This window comes from Alnus glutinosa, chromosome 3, assembly GCF_958979055.1.
Source record: "Alnus glutinosa chromosome 3, dhAlnGlut1.1, whole genome shotgun sequence".
Classification (NCBI taxonomy): Eukaryota; Viridiplantae; Streptophyta; class Magnoliopsida; order Fagales; family Betulaceae; genus Alnus; species Alnus glutinosa.
This window is the reverse complement of record NC_084888.1, coordinates 14791327-14806808: the sequence shown is the minus strand read 5'-3', so window position 1 is coordinate 14806808 and position 15482 is coordinate 14791327.

The window sequence follows — 15482 nt, the reverse complement described above, 5'->3', positions numbered from 1 at the left end:
ATTTTACTGGGGATTCATCATTGGCTAGGGCTTTCGAATCAAAGCATGGGCATCTGCAACTAAGAGGGAGCCTAGAGCCAAATTTCACGCAAAAAACCTCAAAGAAAAAAAATCTAGAAACCCAGAGCCAAATTTCTAAACTTAAATGGAAAAATCGCCAGAGCAAAAGCCGAATCGCATCCTGGTTGTAAAGGTCTTACAGTGAGTCACCCAGATCCGAATCACATCATTGTGCAGCGATTCGCGCGCTCCAATTTGCAGTTAGTTCAGGTCGAGAAGCTGATCAGAGAGCTGAACTTGTTCCCCAAGAATGACCTCAACGTCATTGACGGCCGATATTCCTCGCCCCCACCGAAGAACAAGATCGTCGAGAAGCGGCTCGTCTTTCCCAACTTCGTCGGGTCGGGGGCGTCTGTGGAGGACTTGGGCCACCACGATGGCTACTACAACATTGAGCATTCTCACGCTACGTGTGAAGATCCGGCGAGGAAGACATGGAAAACGACGACGTTTGTGAAGGGTAAAATTGAGAAGAAGAAGAAGAGGGAAAGGAAAACGACGTCGTTTTCGAGTGAGAGTAAAACGGATAAAATTGCATAAAAAAAAGTCACTGACACGCACATGTTCACATTTCTGTCTGGCTTAACGGCTGAGGGTGATGGAATGGTGACATTGACAATTTTGAAAACTTTGGGGGGGTGGGGGGGCACATTGCAAATTTTTAAACTTTGGTATTCAAATTGAAAATGGGTTACAACTTTGGGGGGTGAATTGTATTTAACCCTTATAATGTTTATGGACAATGTAATAATTTTTGAAGGATTTAAGGAGACATGTGGATATTATGGAACTGAATCATGGTTGATGACATTTAGTTTAGAGCCTTCGATTTTATTATTAAGGAATTTTGTTGTACAAATTAATTAACTCGTAAGTGCACGAATCATTTGCAATAAAGTGTTTTGCAAGTGCGAGATCAATCCCACAGAGAAATGGTCAAAAATCAATGTTTTGTTTAACTAATCTCATTTTAACCTAGTTCCAAATGTTGAGGTTCAAACATGCAAAATAACAATTAAGTTAAAGATGATGAAAAACAAAATATAAAAAGAACTAAAGCTTAAGAATCCACCAAACCAAATCCAACAACACACATTCTTGTTTTCCATTTAAATACCTAAAGAACATTTAAGCTTTGCATTGTTATTCAAGTACTTAACCATAAATGTTAGAACTATTTAATAAATCCAACTCAAAGATAAATCATAAAGAGTACCCATTTGAAATCAAATCATTCATTGTATCTATTCAAGGAACAAATCACAATGGGTACCCTCTTTCAAACCAATAACTCGATGTACCCATCTGTTGAAACACATTAAATACCCTACTACTTCAATAAATGCAAATTCACTCTAAGGCATAAGCAATAAAGAGAATGAAACTTGAATAGCATTTCAATAAAAGTTGGAATGTACAAATAGTATAACAAGAGCGTGAGTGTTATCAATGGTGAGGTTTCATCCTCAACCTTAGTTGAAAGTTCTAGCCTCCTATGACTAAAAACACCACAAAAGCTTGAAGAAATAACATGAAATTAAAGGAAACTTCAAAGAAAAGAGTTACAAAATGTAAAGAGTTTCTGAACTAAGCTACAACTGAAGAGAAAATGGCCTACTCTACTGCCTAAATTCGTTGGTTTACAAGGAGGGGATAGCTATGGCTTTATAGATGAGCATTAGGGTTTGAGGGCCAAGCAAAAAGACTCATTTACCCCTCTCTTGCAACAGACAAGTCTGAGCACAAGAGCAGCGTGACTTTTTGCAAAACTAGAGGAAGAAGTGCTTTTGTCATAAGGAAATTGCTGATGGGAGCTCTGGTATGATTTTGCATTTTTGCTAGTTCTGCTGGGTGCGCTCGAGCCCAACAGGGCTGCGCTCGAGCTCACTTGGGCCGAACGTCTACTCTGCGGTGCATCGCGGTGTGCTGATGGCTCGTGTGCTTGAGCTCAACATGGGTGGGCTCGACCGCACTCGGCTTGAAGGCTCATTTGCGGCACATTGCAGTGGGTTGAGGGCTGTTGTGGGCATGTGCGCTCAAGCCCAACAGGGTTGCGCTCGAGCCCATTTCCAAAAAAATCCGAATTTTTAGCCTTTTTGCCTCAAAATCTCAATTTTTCACTTAATGGCCTGCAAAATGCTAAAATACCAAAATTAACAAAATATATTAGAAAATAACAAAGATAAAGGCCTAATAAGTGCAAATTAATGGGTCTAAATATACAATATTTGGTACTCATCAAATTTATTTTAGGCTAAGACTTTTATTATGGATAATTTATAAAGTAAAGGATTTTATGTGGGGCTAAAGGAGGGAGCTATTTTAGGTTGCAAGTAATAAAATTAATAATGCTTGTAGTACGTGGAAAATAATAGACTCCTAATTTACACGTGTGTGTGATAAATTGTGCAACAAAATATTAAATGCGAAATTTAAAAGAGACAAATATTTTGTTGATGAAGTGGAAAACAAAGCTATTTACAAAGCAGTAGCACTCACATACCCGATGCAGTGTTCGTACCTTGAACTCTGACACGTACCTATACGTGAACGCTTCCCAACCAGGTCTCCTACCTAAAGGGGTCTTCAATGAATTATTTTAGCTTATGGCTTGTCTCTAAGCTAGACTTCAAAAGATCAAATCACACAAAAACTCCTAAAAAGCTAGCAAATCTCACAATCTTTGCCTAAACACCTCTCTAAGCACAATGGAATTCAATATTGAATTCTATGAATAGTACAAGCCTGGAGACCTCTATTTATAGGCTTTAGAAGACCTAATACAATATTGATTCGGAGTTCTCTGGGCGGTGTTCAGACGGCAAGCAGCAACTGACTTCCATAACGCGCTTCACACGTTTCTTCATTAAACTTCAATCTCCGTGTCAAGACGATGTTGCCCTAACATCCAGATGGTTGCATGTTGTCTATGTTGAGCTGTTCATAATCTTCTAGAATACTGATGGATGTCCGGACGTTTCACTAGGCCGTCCGAACAATCAATTGGGGATCCGACCTTTGCTGAGTTGTAAACTATGCAGAATCTTCCTGGAATCCGAAAATTGCCTTCTTGATGCTTGTGACACTGATAATTGTCATATTAAGGCCATTTCCATATTGGAGAAATAATCTCTGAATATTCTGAAGACTCTGAATAATTACGGCATTCCTGTTACAGTAGCACACTTACATGGTAGTGATTTTGTCAACAGAATGTAGCCAATAAAACTAACAGTACGAATATAAAATGATAGTGTGTATGGTGAAAAGAAAAGGAAAGCAAAATGGGGCAATTTCATAATTAAAAAGAAATTGTTAATTATTTGGTTAAAGTTATAGACAGAGTTTTCCTTCAAACTAGGTTGGAGGAAGTTCCTCCAACATTGTCTATAAAAATGCCATGTGTCTTTTTGCGTATAAGAAGCACGTGCTTTTTTTAATTACAAGGGCAAAGTTGGAAGAGCAAATGCATTTTTAATAAAATTTATTCCAACTTTGTCCTTGCAATTAACAAAGGCGCGTGCTTCTCATATGCAAAGGGACACATGACATCTTTATAGACAATTTAGAGAAAATATTTGTTCTAAAGTTAGTGGTTGGTAGTTAGAAAAAATGTGATAAATAATATTTTGAGGTGAATTTGAAAATACTAAAAGTTTAATACTTAAAACGGAATTTTTGTTGTAGAGAAATTTGGCTTTATGTACAAAACCACCCCCCACTTGGCCAATGGTGGTTTCGACCACTCCATATGGCCACGTGATATTGCAAAATAGTTTGTAACAATGTGTGTTGAGAAGCCTTCTGATGGTTAAGTGGGGGCAATACGCTTAACAATAAAAACATTCGGATGGTTAAGTGAGAGGTAATATGCTTAACAATAAAAACCCTTGGATGGTTAGGTGGGGTCAATACCTTAACAATAAATACTATTTGATGGTTATGTAAGGATAATACGCATAACAACAAAAATCCTATGATGGTTATGTGATGGTAATACACATAACAAGACTCTCTTATAGTTATGTGGGAGTAATACGCATAACAAAATGTGTTAAAGAATTTGATAATGTATATATTTGTGTAAAATATGCATGAGCTTTATGATATATATTGTTGACAGTTAAACGATGCTTTGGATGTGTTACATTATCACGATATAAATTGTTTTTGTGCTCCATAGTATGGGGTATTATATATATTAAATGCAAAGGAAAATATTTGAGATTTTATAAGTATGTATTAACAAACCTTTAGGCTTGATTTACAAAATGGTTATGAAAGTTTAGAAGTAAACACTTTTGCGAAAACCCTACTTGAGATAACTCTTTAGTAAAATCAAGATAAAGAATTTGCAAAAGAAAATGAGGCTCACATCACACACTTATGGTCATAATGTTTTATACTTGTTGAGTCGTGGACTCACACATCCACCTATAAAATTATGGTAATATTACAGATGTTGCTAAGAATGAGGTAGATAATGACCCTTATGCTTGTCTAGGCTTTCGTTTGTGAGGCTGGTAGGAGGCCTCTCATCTTTTGAATAGCTAGCTCATGTTTGGGTCAATATTTAGATATGAGTAGAAATGTCTTTATGGTATATTTTTTATTTGAAGACAAGACGATGGTAGTTTTATGTCATTGTAATAACATTATGATTAATTTGTAGTATGTGATTTCAGATAGAAGCTATGATATTTTTGTGTTGTGGTTTCATTAGTAAAATGAAAAAAAAAAAAAATACACATTTTCTTCCACTGCAAGTATATGTAAAGGTGGTAGCGTCATTTGCAATTAAGATAATTCCGCTTTGTGGCTTATTTAAAGTCAGGGCGTTACACGAGCAACTAGAGTAATCAATAGATGAGATCTTCGAGGGTATTCGGTTTGTATAGTTTTGACTTCACTAGACTTGTGTCCTATTATGTAATATGGATGATGTAGAAGCTGGTAGATCATGATGTTTAATTAAGGTTGTAAGTTGAACAACTGATGTAATTATGTGACATGAATGTATGTAGTATGCTTATGTTTAGTGCTCTAGTGAAATTGTCTACGCAATGTTATAGTTAAAGAAAAAAAAATTCATAGTCATTTCCATTGCATGTTTATGACAAGGAACTAGCAGTAGTGCCTCAAGGCGATTTAATAATTCATAATTATCGTGGAGTTTAGAGAAGCCATGATCGATTCTGGAAGTTTTTATTTTATAATCAACTCCCTTATGGCCACAAGCCGAACTTAAAGAGGTCATTCGAGACACGTCAACCCTAGATCATACGAGGATTAATAGTATGAGTGACCAAAGGAGAGAGCTACAAACATATAAGTCCTAATTTTAAAATCTAGAAAAAAAAAATGATTTTTCTAAATAGATGATTTGAAAAAGGAAGGAATTTTAAGAGGCTTATGTTCAAAATATACAATTTTAAAAGGCAAAAATGGCTCACTTTACACATTGTTTTAGACTTTACTTACTGAGACGTAAGGTTGTCAATTTTTTACACGACTCGCGAATCCGATACGAACACAACACGAAGTTATAGGTTTGGGTTTAGGTCATAAATGGGTTGACCCATTTAAAAACGGGCCAACCCGTCAATCAGTTTATTATAAATATATATCAGAATGATGCATTGTTCTCGTGGCTTGGTGATAGAATGATAGTAACTTAAAGCAGGTAGTTGGTGGCTTGGTACTAGGTAATTTTAGTTTAAGTCAAATGCCCCATTATTGGCTCATATATTCCTAATCAAAATTCAAAAAATCTATAAAAAACAATTGGGTCGGGTCGGGTCGCAACGACCCATTAACTAAACAAGTTAATTGTGTCGTGTCAGGTAACCCGACTTCTAATCATGTCATGTTTGGGTTTCATGTTTCAACCCGATTAACTAATCGTGTCAGGTTCGAGTTGACCTAAACGGGTTAGCGGGTCAATCGGGTTGACTCAAACCCGACACGATTACCTGTTTTGCCAACCCTACTGAGACGTCTACTCATCCCTCCACCTATAAATTGTATTTACAAAAGAAATTCCAACCAGTGGGCCTTGGGGGTGGCACTACTATTTGTAGGCCGAAAGGCTGCTCTAGAAGATGCTTTATTTAATGTGATTTGTTATGAGTAGTTATGTTACTTAGATTATCTAACGACCCACCCTCAATAACACAATATTGTCTGTTTTTCGCTCTCCCAAACCAGACTTCTCAGGAAATCACCTATTTTAGTACTACTCGCGCAGAAGCACGCTTAACTACATAGTTCTGATAGGTTTATGGACATAGCGGTTTTAAAATGCGTTGTGTCAAGAAGCGTGTAAATATACATATAAGCACATACCCATTCCCATATCCAGGCGATGTGGAACGTCACAATCACCATCTCTTAGGACCCAGCATCCCCACTGGCAACCTCATGTGATTACCCCATTCTTGGTGTCCCAGCGAGTGCCAATTGGCGACACTCATGGGCTTGTGCACGCTCCCCCCATCTCAAGCTGGGCAATAGTTCTAATACTATTTGTAACAACTCACCCCCAATGACACAATATTACTTGCTTTTGACTCTCCCAAACCAGACTTCCCAGGAGGTCACCCATCCTGTTACTACTCTTGCAGAAACACGCTTAACTGCGGAGTTCTGATAGATTCATGGCCATCACAACTTTAAAACGCGTTGTGTCAAGAATGGTGCGAATATACATATAAGCACATACCCATTCTCATACCTAGGCGATGTAGGACGTCACATATTAGTTTATGTTGTGAAGGCTTTTTATGATTTCATGTGATGTAAGCTTAGAGGACTTTTATCCATCGACCATCACATATTAATATATATATATATGTTTTATGGTATTAAATTTAGTGTTTTGGTGTTGTATACATGCTTTTTTTAAAAAAAAAAAAAAAAAATCATTATTATTGCTATGCACATTTTTGACGTGAAATGATGATGATAGATGCTTGCACGCTCGAGCCCCCTTAATGTGGGTAAGGAGCTAAGAGCATTTACAACCATGATGGCACATTTGTTTTTTAGAACGACAAGAACATTGTTGTTTTTTAAAAGGGTTAGTTTGTTTTCAAAAGAATGTTTTAATTTCTTTTAATATCAATTTTATTTAGTTTAGTCGTTCTGGTTAACTTTAGTAATTATATCTTAAACTTTACCTACTTGAATGCATGAGATTCTATTTTTAATTGAGTAATGTTATGTACTACATTTTTATCTTATAACTATTTCACAATGCCGACATGATAGTTTCAACCAATTCCTGCACCAGTAATTGCTATATACTACATTTTATTCCATAATACTGACGTGATAGTCTCAATCAACAATTGGATATATAAAATTGATTTAAGGGTTGATTGAGACTGCTACATCAGAATTGTATGATAAAAATGTAATTTATAGTATTAATCAATTCAAAATATTGAGTTGTCTCTTCTAGCTATATCTAAAGGCATAAACCATTTTTTTAAACCCTTATCGGAATAAACTTGTCCTTGGTTATAGAAAAATTGGGATAAGGGTTATCTTATGCCCACACCAAACAACTTCTGTTGTAGCTACTAACCTGGGATTGAGATATCCTTAAACAAGAAGGAGGCTACCTTATTCTTGTATCGAAGTAGAATATGCCCTTATATCATAAAGTAATACTACTAGGGGCATAGTGCAACATGAGTTATCCAAGTGATAGTCTCAAAGCCACGCTTCTCTCTCTCGCTTAGATAGAGAAGTTTTCTATGAAAAACTTGGTTTTTCTATCATTTACTTAGAGGCTTCTCCTCCCTTTGGGACTACCTTCTGGGGGAGGAGGTATGGTTCCCATCCTCCTCCCATTTCCTCTTCTTTGTTCATTTTTCTTTTCCTCCATAGGTTTTTGTTTTCCCCTTCCTCGACACAGTGTTGACTCCCTCTTTAGTGGTTCTTTTGGGTTTTCCTCCTCCCTCTTCTTTTTTGCCGTCGGAACCATCCTCCCTTCTTCCCCTTCCCCATTCACTTTCGAACTCTTCCTCGGATTAGCTGGGTTTTTCATATATAGTTTCCAAAAAACAAGATCTACTTCTCCTCGCCAGTCCGACCATCTAACGCGCCTTGCCACCATCTCCACTGGCCCGCACTGGAGTGTGGCCTCCATGCCCAAGCCAGACATTGCCTACCCTTACTACTCTCTTACACGCCTCGCCTTCTCCCCTTCCAGCGGCTCCGCTTTGTGCCGTCTTCCTCCACATCTCCTTTAGACCTCCCGGTGCCAGCGTGTGGCCTTCACACCCAGGTCAGGATGCCATCCTCCATTGCATCTTGTCTCCGTCATCCTCTGTATTTTGTTTATGTTGGGATTTGTTTTGTATTTCTGTTTTATTTTGTCTTCTTTTTTTTTTGGTTATGGTCTATCTGGATCTTGTTGTTTTATCCTATGATGAAGACTTGTTTATGAAGTTTTTGTTTTAATTGTAGCAATGCCTCCCCCCCTTAACCCCCGAGAGGGGGTTGCTGTTTCCTTTACCTAGCAAATGTTTGGGTAGGTTTGAAGGGTCTCTTGAGGGTTATGTCCCTATCCGAACGGGTAGGGTTGAAGAGTCTCACGAGGGTCATGCCCTTGCTCGTGTCCATTTTATTTAGGGGTCAGGTAGGGCTGAAGGGTCTTGTGAGGGTCATGCCCCTGCCCAAAACATTATTTGGCTTTTGCCAAAGGTTTAGAGGACCAGGGGCGGAGCCAACATTTGAGATTTAGGGGGGGTGCAAAATTGAAAAAAAAAATTAGGGGTAAAATTTTAATTTTAATTTTATTTATTATTATTATTTTTTAGGGAAAACCTTAGGGCCCCTTGGTAGCTCCGCTTCTGTAGAGGACCATTACATTTTTGACCCATTTGGGGTAAAAAACACATTCATTTCTTGTTTGCTGTTTCTAGATTTGACATTGTTTCTTTTGTTTGGATATGTTATTGGGAAGCCTACCCCTCTTGATTTTTTTGTTCCTTGTAGCCCTTCTCAATTTTACTGAATGATGTACTTACAAAAAAAAAAAGTAATACTATTAACCACATTTTTATCTCACAATTATCTCATAATGCTGTTGTAGTAGTCCTAATCAATAATATTTTTTTTTTTTTTAAAAAAAAAGAGTAATGATAAAAACCACATTCTTATCTCACAAATATCTTACAATGCTGACGTGACAGTCTTGACCAACCATCATTGTTTATTTTTTATTCTTCTTATTTTTAACAATAATATATTTAAGGGTTGGTTAGAACTGTTACACCAACATTGTGAAATATTTGTAATATAAAAATGTAGTTTATAGTATTAATTAAACAAATTTAAAAGTTGATTGAAACTGACACATCAACATTGTGGGATAGTTGTGGGTGGAGGTGACAATTCATGTTTGCGTGTCGAGTTTGAGTCGTGTTCAGAAATGAATATAAGACTATATAAGTAAATCTTAAACCGACAACTATGTGATAGGAACTCCTAAGATTTTTCTCTTTAGGGAAACACGGTTAACCTAGAGGAGAAGAAAAATTCTCCATCCTTGATTGGATTGTGGAGGCGAGTTCGGTTTTACAAGTTATTGTTTGAAGATTTTATTGGTAACTACTGAAGGCTAGATATCATGGCAGAGGATCTTTCAACCTTATTGAGGAATTTTTCTCTGACGGGGGAGGAGAGTGTGGAGATGCGACATATCAAGTGGATTGGTATTTCTTTACGTGGAAAATCATGCCTAGTGGGTAAGCTGTTTGCCAATCGGATAGTGGGAAAAGATGCTGTAAAGCCCGTCTTTTACAAAAAGGCGTAAGTGAAAATTTCAATTTTCACGTGACATTACGATATCATCAGAGTTATAAATTGGCAGCGGTAACTGAATAAAAATACTTCAAATTAGATAAAAGAGTGTAACTGAATAATTACACTATAAAATAGTATTTGTGCCATGTATGGCACAGATAATTTACAAACATTATATTTATAGCATCATTAATACATACCAACAAAAATATAAATATTGTTCTCCGAATATTATAATAATGGACTAAACATAGTGGTTCACAAAAATGAGATGCGTCCTAGCCTCAGATACTGCCATCAAGATCACCTAAGTGTCTGGACAATCCTAATACTCATCTCCCTCGTAACCTGTATTAATATAAAATACAGGGAAAAACAATAATACAAAAATACCTAGTGAGTCCATTGCTTTCAATAATATGATGATTACTGATTTATTTAATAATATATGATGCAATGATATAATATAATGACAGTTTTATATGCACAGTCTTAATTATTTTCTTCTTGCACCTCTCATACCAGGGCCATTAAATCCCTGTTCGTTTAAGCGGCTAATTATTGGAGCACAGACTCCCTTACATGTTTTCTTAGCTTTTCCGCACTAGTAGTCAAAGTAGCATACTTAGTACATTGGTCATCTCAACAACCAAGTATATTGATCATTCCGACAGTCAATTAAGTACCCATAACTTGCCTAGCACATTGACCATCCCGACAGTCAACTTATACTTATTATTATTTTTGGCACAGGCGGTATGCCTGTCCATTGGTCATCCCAACAACCAACTTGTTATTAACCCTGCATCAGAATTATTAACAGTATGCAATATACTATTTCTATGCATATAATTAAATAAAGCAGAAATCACAACATTATAGAAAACAACCACGTATGGTCCTCAGTTAGTAAGAATACTCACAGTTTTTTCCTGCTTCAGAAAGTATTCACAAAAATGATAACTGCATAATTATATACATGCAATAATAAATTAGTATAAAATACTAAGAACTTATTTTGACACTTTTATCACTTTCGACTTTTAAACCACTTAACTCAATTTTTAATGTCGCTTAGATCTTATAACGGCATAAAATAGGTTAATTGTATTACCATATATTTCGTGTGGGCATTATTTCTGCATTTATTAATTAATGACTAAAATACTCTTTAATTAAAATTGACATTACTACAACATTAGTATTAAAAGCTTATATATATATATATATATATATTTATCAAATAAACATAGTAACTCCATTAATATAAATATTGGATTTTATATATTAAAAATAACTAGATAGTACAACGGCATAAATATAAATAATCTTTATTTTAATCTTATAAAATTTAGGTGGAATAACGGCATTAGTAACACTAATGCCTAAAAATACTATTAAAATTTTGGGCGACATAACAACACTTTTGTAAAATATTACTTTTTACTCGGGTATCACAACAACGTGATTTATTAATTAAATACGCCACTTGAAATACCCTGTTAAAATACAATTTAAGGCATTAAAATGGCCTGGAAACTTGATTATATTTAAATGAAGCCTGTTTTGCCTAAGAGGCTGGAAACTAACGGGCTGGGTTGAGTTTATCATTCCATATGGGCTGGGTGTTATGGGCTGAGTCCATAAAGAATTAAAATGGGCCCACAAATTATTATTGTTCAATTTTAGTCCAAATCAGGGTACCATTTTTCGTGAGTATTTTTAGGTATTAAACGAAGTCCAAAAACTATGAAATTCGGAGGGTAGTTAGAGGACTTCGAGACGAACGTTCTGGCTTTTGAATCGACCAAAATGGAGTTCGTTTGACCTTATTTTTTTATTCCAAAGTTTAAAGTTTGTTTGAGCTTTTATCAAATTAAAACTATAAATGCTTCTAAATGAATACTTATTTTCATAAATATTCATATTTATTCTTTTACCTTATTATTAGGTCATAAATCATATTTTAAGATATTTTATTCAATATCTTAAAATGCAGGGTATTACAAATGCAATCAAGTTCACCCTTGTTCAGGGTTGGAAACCTACTGGTACACTTTCTTTTAAGGTCTTAGGAGACAATTTTGAAAATTAAAGATGACTTCTAATTTACCAAGTGCATGTGTGCAATAGTGTGCAACAAAATATCAAAATACAGAAATTAAAAAGACAGATATTTTTGTTGACGAAGTGGAAACTCAATTAAGAGAAAAACCACTACGGGACAGCCAAACCCAGGATATCCACTATTCAGAAGACAAAGCTAGTTACAAAGCAATAGCACTCACATACCTTTATGCAGTGGTCGTGCCTTGAACTTTGACGTGTAACCTAACATGAACGCCTCCCAACCAAGTCACCTACTTGAAGGGGTCTTCAATAGAATCCTTTACCTTAGGGCCAACCCCTAAGATAGACTTCAGTTTCAGCACAGCAACAACACTAGGCAACGGCTTGAGAATGATCGGATTAGCACAATAACTCCTAAAAGATTCTCTTTAAGCACTACAGAATTCTTACAAAATACATGCCTAGGGTCTCTATTTATAAGCTACAAAAACCTAAATAGCGTTTGATGCGATTTTCCTAGGCGATGTCCGGACGGTAGCTGAGGGCGTCTGGACGGACATTTGTGCGATCGGCTTTCCAAATTCGCTTGAAATTCTTTCATGAATAGAGCCGCATCCGGACGGTGTTGCCCTAGCGTCCGGACGGTTGCACTTCAGCTGCACGCAATTTCTATATTAAGGATTGAGCGTCCAGACCATGGAGTCTGTCGTCTGTACGGTTGAACATCTTCTGCACGACTTGCCTTATCAAGGATAACGTCTAGACAGAATGGTCACGTCGTCCGAACGGTTGCAACTGTCTTCCCATATTTGCGTTTTGGAAAGAAATTCGTTTACTTGTTGAACACTAAAGGGCATCCGGCCGTGTTGTTGAGACGTCCGAACGGATGTAACCTGGATCAGTTCGAAGCTTCTGGACATAGAGGAAGGTCTGGACAAAAAGTTATCGTCGTTTGGATGGATGATGCTTTGACAGTTGAGCATCTGGATAGAATCTCATGTCGTTCGGACAAATGCAAGGGATCCGATTTCTCTAACTTGGAATCTGTGCAGAATCTTCTAGAAACATAGTTTTGAAATGAAGGCTCTGAAAATAACTGAATGGCTGATAAAAAGCATCATTACAAATAAGTGATTTTGTCCAACAGAATGTAGCCAATCACAAACTAACAAATTTTTTGTTTCTCGTTTAATTTGAGCATGTTTGGGATAAGTCTCGAGTACTTGAAGGGCGACCATGGGTTTTTTAAGGTAATCTGTTCTCTATTGAGGACTTTAATTGTGCCATTGTGCCTATAAAAATGGATTTTGAGAAGGTTGCTTTCTGGGTTCTTATGTTCAATCTTCCATTGTTATGTATGAGCGAGACAATGGGGGCCCAAATTGGTAAATCGGTGGGAGTTGTAGAAGAGGTTGAAACGATTGAAGACGAGATAGGCTGGGAAGAGTATCTATGCGTCAAAATACGGATAGATCTCTCAAAGCCGTTGGTTAGGGGACGAGTTCTTAAACTTCAAGGTGAATCCACTTGGAAAGCCTTCCAGTATGAGCGTCTCACAAAATTTTGTTTTCATTGTGGTGTGATATGTCATGGTGTTGCAAGTTGCATGGGGTTGACAAGGAATGCCCGTCAAGGACCATCATCATCGATTCAATTTGGCACATGGCTTCATGCTTCCCCGGTGTTTAAGCGATCTAATTCTGGACGTGGCTGGTTTGAACGAGCTGCTAACGTAAAATCACTAGAGCTTTCTCATATGGAGGCAGCAAGGAGTCTGAGGAGTGCTGGTAGTAGACATGGGGATTATTGTCAGGAGGAGGGTGGTGTTTATGGGAAGAATAAATCTCATACTGTCATGAAGTATCATAGTGGTGAAGGTGGTGGTGCCGGGGATGTGTCGATCACCATGGGAGGCCCTAATTCCGTTCACGTTCCCAATTTAATAGCGCATTACAATGCGGATATCTCGGGGGCAAAATAGGGAGATTTGTTAATGGGTGATCATGTAATCCCGACTTTGGACGAGGAACAAGTTGATAGGGTCGAATCTTTGGTGGGCGCTAAAGTTGGTGTGGCGGAAGGAGTTAGTGTTGGGGTCCAACATGATGTTGATTTCTCGTTGGTTGGCGTTGAAACATGTGCAGATAGAGGAGTTATCAGGATGTTTCCAGATAACCTCTTGAAGTCATCTCCTCTTATAACACCTGGACTGGGCCTCAATATTCTTAATACTCAAGGGGGCCCGGCAAGGGTTGAAAATTTGGCAAGTCCAATTCTATCGACTCATTCGGCATGGGTTGACATTCCAGTGTTACAATAGACTGGGGGATCAGGCCTATCGAGTACAACACAGGGTGCTGATTCTTTTTTTAAACCTGCTGATGTAGTGCATGCAAAACTAGTGGACAACTCTGCTGTTACTCCTACAAAATGGAAACACAAGATTCGGGGTGGAAGGAAGATATCTGATGGGTCAATAGGCAATAAAGGAGGGTGTGAGAAGAGAAGTCATAAACATCACTTGATCGCACATGAAACACGTTGGTGCGGGGAAGAAGTTCAAATGAGCTGCTGTTAACCAAGACAACAATAGGGTGGAGGCTGATAATCAGCCCCGCCTACCCCAATGAGTATCCTTAGTTGGAACTGTTGGGGGCTTGGGAACCCCCGGACAGTTTGTGACCTTTGCCAGATGGTGAATGAGAAGCATCCCGGTCTGGTTTTCTTGATGGAAATCAAACTACAATCTCTACTCGGCTAGAATGTCTAAAACTGAAGCTGGGTTTTGATTGTGTCTTTGCTTTTGATAGTAGAGGAAAGAGTGGAGGCTTGGCTTTGTTTTGAAAAGTTGACTTTTAAGTCACTATTCAGAATTTTAGCTGGTAGCATATAAATGGTACAATTTATTCTACAAACCATGATTTTCTTTGGAAAATAATTGGCTTTTATGGACATCCGAAAACTCACAGGAGAAAGGAATCGTGGGAACTTCTTCATCACCTTGCCACATTTCCCCCCTCAACCTTGGCTTTGTCTCGGAGATTTTAATGAGATTTTAGAAGATGCCGAAAAATAGGGAGGTGCTAGAAGGCCACGGATTCAAATGGAGGATTTTCATAGCATTATGGTTCATTGTAATTTGAATGATTTGGGCTTTTCAGGGTCATGTTTTACTTGGTCCAATTGTTGTCATGATGATATGTTCACGAAGGAACGGTTGGATAGAGCTTTGGTGAATTTTCCGTTCGCTTCAACGCTCTCTTAGTTATCTGTGGAAGTGTTGGTAGCCCGCACTTCAGACCTTGCACCTTTGTTTGTACAACTTAAGGATCCTCTTGACTCACGTCGAGGTAGGAAGGGTCTATTCCGTTTTGAGTCTTGGTGGCAGAAAAAAGGGGACTTCCTGAAAGTGGTTCAGAGGGTATGAAGAGAAAAGATGGGTTGCCGTGATTCTTGGGGTGCTGTGAAAGCAAAGATATATATTAAAAAAAAAAAAAAAACCCAACATGCTTGCACTCAATGGCGTAAGGTAAATT